The sequence below is a fragment of the Scylla paramamosain genome, chromosome 25 (genome assembly GCF_035594125.1).
Source record: "Scylla paramamosain isolate STU-SP2022 chromosome 25, ASM3559412v1, whole genome shotgun sequence".
Classification (NCBI taxonomy): domain Eukaryota; kingdom Metazoa; phylum Arthropoda; class Malacostraca; order Decapoda; family Portunidae; genus Scylla; species Scylla paramamosain.
Genome location: NC_087175.1, coordinates 13,137,393 through 13,143,392, shown reverse-complemented (window position 1 = coordinate 13,143,392; position 6,000 = coordinate 13,137,393).

Genomic DNA, 6,000 nt, shown 5'->3' with positions numbered 1-6,000 from the left:
GATGAGATGTGAAGTTCAGAGTATAAGTAAAGGACAGACCGAGGATGTTCAGTGTAGAAGAGGGGGACAGTTGGGTGTCATTGAAGAAGAGGGGATAGTTGTCTGGAAGGTTGTGTCGAGTTGATAGATGGAGGAATTGAGTTTTTGAGGCATTGAACAATACCAAGTTTGCCCTGCCCTAATCAGAAATTTTAGAAAGATCAGAAGTCAAGCGTCCTGTGGCTTCCCTGCGTGATATGTTTACCTCCCGAAGGGTTGGACGTCTATGAAAAGACGTGGAAAAGTGCAGGGTGGTATCATCAGCGTAGGAGTGGATAGGACAAGAAGTTTGGTTTAGAAAATCATTAATGAATAATAAGAAGAGAGTGGGTGACAGGCCAGAACCCTGAGGAACACCACTGTTAATAGATTTAGGAGAAGAACAGTGACCGTCTACCACAGGAGCAATAGAACAGTCAGAAAGGAAACTTGAGATGAAGTTACAGAGAGAAGGATAGAAACCGTAGGAGGGTAGTTTGGAAATCAAAGCTTTGTGCCAGACTCTATCAAAGGCTTTTGATATGTCCAAGGCAACAGCAAAAGTTTCACCAAAGTCTCTAAAAGAGGATGACCAAGACTCAGTAAGGAAAGCCAGAAGATCACCAGTAGAGCGGCCTTGACGGAACCCATACTGGCGATCAGATAGAAGGTTGTGAGGTGATAGATGTTTAAGAACCTTCCTGTTGAGGATAGATTAAAAAACTTTAGATAGGCAGGAAATTAAAGCAATAGGACGGTAGTTTGAGGGATTAGAACGGTCACCCTTTTTAGGAACAGGTTGAATGTAGGCAAACTTCCAGCAAGAAGGAAAGGTAGATGTAGACAGACAGAGCTGAAAGAGTTTGACTAGGCAAGGTGCAAGCACGGAGGCACAGTTTCGGAGAACAATAGGAGGGACCCCATCAGGTCCATAAGCCTTCCGAGGGTTTAGGCCAGCGAGGGCATGGAAAACATCATTGCGAAGAATTTTAATACGTGGCATGAAGTAGTCAGAGGGTGGAGGAGAGGGAGGAAAAAGCCAAGAACCGTCCAAGGTAGAGTTTTTAGCAAAGGTTTGAGCGAAGAGTTCAGCTTTAGAAATAGATGTGATAGCAGTGGTGCCATCTGGTTGAAATAGAGGAGGGAAAGAAGAAGAAGCAAAAGTTATCGGAGACATTTTTGGCTAGATGCCAGAAATTATGAGGGGATTTAGACCTTGAAAGGTTTTGACATTTTCTGTTAATGAAGGAGTTTTTGGCTAGTTGGAGAACAGACTTGGCATGGTTCCGGGCAGAAATATAAAGTGCATGAGATTCTGGTGATGGAAGGCTTAAGTACCTTTTTTGGGCCATCTCTCTATCATGTATAGCACGAGAACAAGCTGTGTTAAACCAAGGTTTAGAAGGTTTAGGACGAGAAAAAGAGTGAGGAATGTACGCTCCCATGCCAGACACTATCACCTCTGTTCTGCGCTCAGCACACAAAGACGGGTCTCTGACACGGAAGCAGTAATCATTCCAAGAAAAAAATCAGCAAAATACCTCCTTAGGTCCCCCGAACTAGCAGAGGCAAAACGCCAGAGGCACCTTTGCTTAGGGGGATCCTGAGGAAGGATTGGAGCGATAGGAGAAGATACAGATATGAGATTGTGATCGGAGGAGCCCAACGGAGAAGAAAGGGTGACAGCATAAGCAGAAGGATTAGAGGTCAGGAAAAGGTCAAGAATGTTGGGCGTATCTCCAAGACGGTCAGGAATACGAGTAGGGTGTTGCACCAATTGCTCTAGGTCATGAAGGATAGCAAAGTTGTAGGCTAGTTCACCAGGATGGTCAGTGAAGGGAGAGGAAAGCCAAAGCTGGTGGTGAACATTGAAGTCTCCAAGAATGGAGATCTCTGCAAAAAGGGAAGAGGGTCAGAATGTGCTCCACTTTGGAAGTTAAGTAGTCAGAGAATTTCTTATAGTCAGAGGAGTTAGGTGAGAGTTATACAGCATGGATAAATTTAGTATGAGAGTGACTCTGTAGTCGTAGCCAGATGGTGGAAAACTCGGAAGATTCAAGAGCGCGGGCACGAGAGCAGGTTATGTCATTGCGCACATAAACGCAGCATCCAGCTTTGGATCGAAAATGACGATAGAGAAAGTAGGAGGGAACAGAAAAGGGGCTACTGTCAGTTGCCTCTGACACCTGAGTTTCAGTGAAGAAAAGAAGATGAGGTTTAGAAGAGGAGAGGTGGTGTTCTGCAGATTGAAAATTAGATCTTAGACCGCGAATGTTGCAGAAGTTAATGAAGAAAAAGTTGAGGGGGGTGTCAAGACACTTAGGGTCGTCGACATAAAGGCAGTCCGACCTGGGGACATTTATGGTCCCCTCCCCAGATGTGTGTGTGTGTATGTGTGTGTGTTACCTGTTTTCATTCTTTAAAGGACTGAGTCAAGCTCGTCATGTCCGTAGTTTGATTCAAAGATACAATTTCTTTCTTTAGATTAATGTAAATTGTTTCCACATACCGCTTCTGATGCAACTATCACCTCTGTTATGCGCTCGGCACACAGAGACGGGGTCTCTGACACGGAAACAATATTAATTCCAAGGAAAATCAGCAAAATACCTCCTCTGGGGTCTTCAACTAGCAGAGGCAAAACACCAAAAACACTTCCGCTTAGAGGGATCCTAAGGAGGGGTTGGAGCGATGGGACAAGATACAGATAATTATGAGATAGTGATCAGAGGAACCCCATGGAGAAAAGAGTGTAACAGCATAAGCAGAAGAATTAGACGTTACGAAAAATGTCAAGAATGTTGGGCGTATATATCCAAAACGATCAGTAAAATGAGAGTGGTGTTGCACCATTTGCTGTAGCTCGTGGAGGACAACAAAGTTGAAGGCTAGTTCACCAGGATGGTCAGTGAAGGGAAAGGAAAGCCAAAGCTGGTGGTGAACATTGAAGTCTCCACGAATGATCTCTGTAAAAGGGAAGAGTCAGAATGTGCTCCACTCTGGAAATAAGTAGTCAAAGAATTTCTTAGAGTCAGAGGAATTAGGTGAGAGGCATAAAACACAAATAAATTAAGTTTGAGAGTGACTCTAATCGTAGCCAGATGGTGAAAATCTCGGAAGATTCAAGATTAAGTCGTTGTACACATAAACGCAACATCCAGCTTTGGATTGAAAATGAGGATAGAGAAAGTAGCAGGGAATAGAAAAGGGCTACTGACAGTTGCCTCAGACAATGTGTTTCAGTGAGGAAAAGAAGATGAGGTTTAGTAGAGGAGAGGTGGTGTTCTATAGATTGAAAATTAGATCTAAGACCGTGAAAGTTGCAGAAGTTAATGAAGAAAAAGTTGAGGGGGATGTCAAGACACTTAGGGTCGGTACCAGAAGAACAGTCCGACCTGGGGACATTTGTGGTCCCCTCCCCAGATAGGGAGTTCGAGGTTAGTGTAGGTGTCGGCATGATAAATTTGAATTTTGAGGGAAGGGTGTGCATGTAATTAGGTGCTTGTAGTTTTGTGTGGAGGAAAAGAGTTTCTTTATAGAGCAGGCTTTGACTGCCTCCTTATATTGTGAGACAGAAAGAGAAATGTTCAGTGAGGTCACAGCTGGGTTTAATGATAAATTCACAGCACCCCCTGATCCAGTGCTTTAGACCTCACTGGAAATAATTATCGTTTCGGCAGGTGCCTACTGCCTCCTCCCCTACTTGTGTACTCACACTTTGTTTTCCCTTTTATTGATGAGTTTTCTCATGTTCATCAATGAGAGAAGCTCAGCGAGCTGACTTACACTTATATTCTAGGCGCCATGCAGGAGCAACAGGTGCGTGGAGACTAACCGCATCTTAAAAGTACGAACAGGGTAATGAACACTGACGTTCTGTTGCAGCGCAAACGAACCATAAACGTGTGAAAATTAATCGTACACCAGTTAATTGAAATGAAACAATGAAGCGCATTGCATGGAAAATATTCAGATAATTTGAAGAAGTCTTAATTAAAAAAAAAAAAAAAACGACAGATTACAAGTACGAGTAATTATCACTGACTTGTCGTGGAGAAAATTCACAAGATGTTTAGAAAGCTAATACAAACAAAACTAACTGTGTGGATTAAATTCTTAACCTTTCTACCTGAGGATTGTATGTTACTACTTCTTTCACTCATCACTTGACATAATATATACGCTATGCTGCTGACCCATATCACCTATGCCGTCTTGTATTAATTTGTAAACTCTTAAATAGCAATTACCCTCAGAACCACTCTGGGTGGTCTCTTACAGCCCTTTCTCACATTATATTATTTCCACTATGAACGTTTCTATTAGATCATTTATTTTCATAACCAGCAAAAATATTAATTTCCATACATTTCTGAAACACATAATGGGGCTGAATAGTTATGTGCTAGTGTTCGCCTGGCGCACAAATGGCCCGAGCTCGATCCTTCGCTATGGTATCTCTTTTGATGAGATTGGTAGCACATTCTCGTTAATCCTAACTGAGCTGTATGGTCTTAGGTGATGCCTAGCTCCGGGGATTATTTAATCACCTTTTTTAATTAATCACATGATATCTTTACTCTACTAGCCACTGGATTCTACCCACCCCACATGACTGTTGCTAAGATTTTCATTTGTATGTCTTTTACTTCTAGACCAAACACCATATAAGTAAAACAGGCATTAACCAATCATGACCCCCTCAAAAATGGTTCATCTATAAGTAGGCACATAAAACAAATATGAAATTAATGCAGTGTAACAAATTTCATGACTGACTATTAATACAAGAATGAAAAGTAAGAATGCATTACATGCACCTAAGACAATAACTAATCAAAGGGTCTGGGCTTCTTTACTTTAATTCTTAAATAAAATCTAGAACTATCATGTGGAGTAATGGGTCAAAAGAAACACGTTGAGGTGGGTTGGACATGTGCAATGAATGGAAGATAGATTGCCAAATTAAGTTTATATGAGTGTATAGAATCAAAGATATGCTGGGGAGAGGCCGTACATAAAAAAAGAAAAAAATGAATGCATCAGAGATATTGTTACGATTATTCCCTGGATCTGTCGTGTGCCATGGTCACTTTCAAACTTTCAAGAGGGAGTGATCTAACATAATATTGCAGTACCCGGTGGAACGGCAGAAGACCACTATAACAGAAGTAAACTAGTCTCTATGATGATGAAATCCGGTGAGTCCGCAAAGCCGCAAAGCCCACTTGAGGTTTTGTTTATATGCGTGACGTCATCAGAAAGGTTGGCAAGAGACAACCAGTCACCAGCCAGCTGCTGGGCAGCCAATTAAAGACGTCAAGGGCCAGAATCGGCGGCCTGTCTAAAGGGCATTCCATGTAATCCTCTCACCCCACGCCACACAGACACGTATCCGGTATTCAAAGGTTCATCTGGAGCACCGATGTGACACATTCTCCACCCCATCCTCCTTCACGGAGGACTGTGTTCGCATACGATATGCGTATCATGAATGCGATATACATTACATAATGAGTGATTTATCATTTGGTAATCCTGCCAGAGGACTGTCGAAAAAGTCTCATCAGTCGCTTACTCTGAAACAGTATCCTAGCCCTGAACTAAACTGTGCAAGCACAACCATACGAGGCAGAAGAAACCCTAGGCCACCCTGGCGTGGTATTGGCTCAACCTCTGTAGCCTGGATTATTCATTACCTAGCTTTTACCTGAAAAATCTAAATACAATACAGCATGATTCAAACCTCTCCCTGTGTTCCTGCCATGACGAGATCCTCGACGGACGTCGCCTGGAGGCAGGACAAGAGTGCCTCGCCGTCAAGAGAACCGTTCGGAGACTCCACTCCTGAACACTCCAGCTGGCGAGCAACTCCAGCGGCTACTCGCTTGTGGTCGTTGCGCATTGCTCAGGGACACAGGGCACTGCCAGACTGTATGATGGCACGCTTGAATAGGCCTGGCGAAGATCAAAATAAATAAG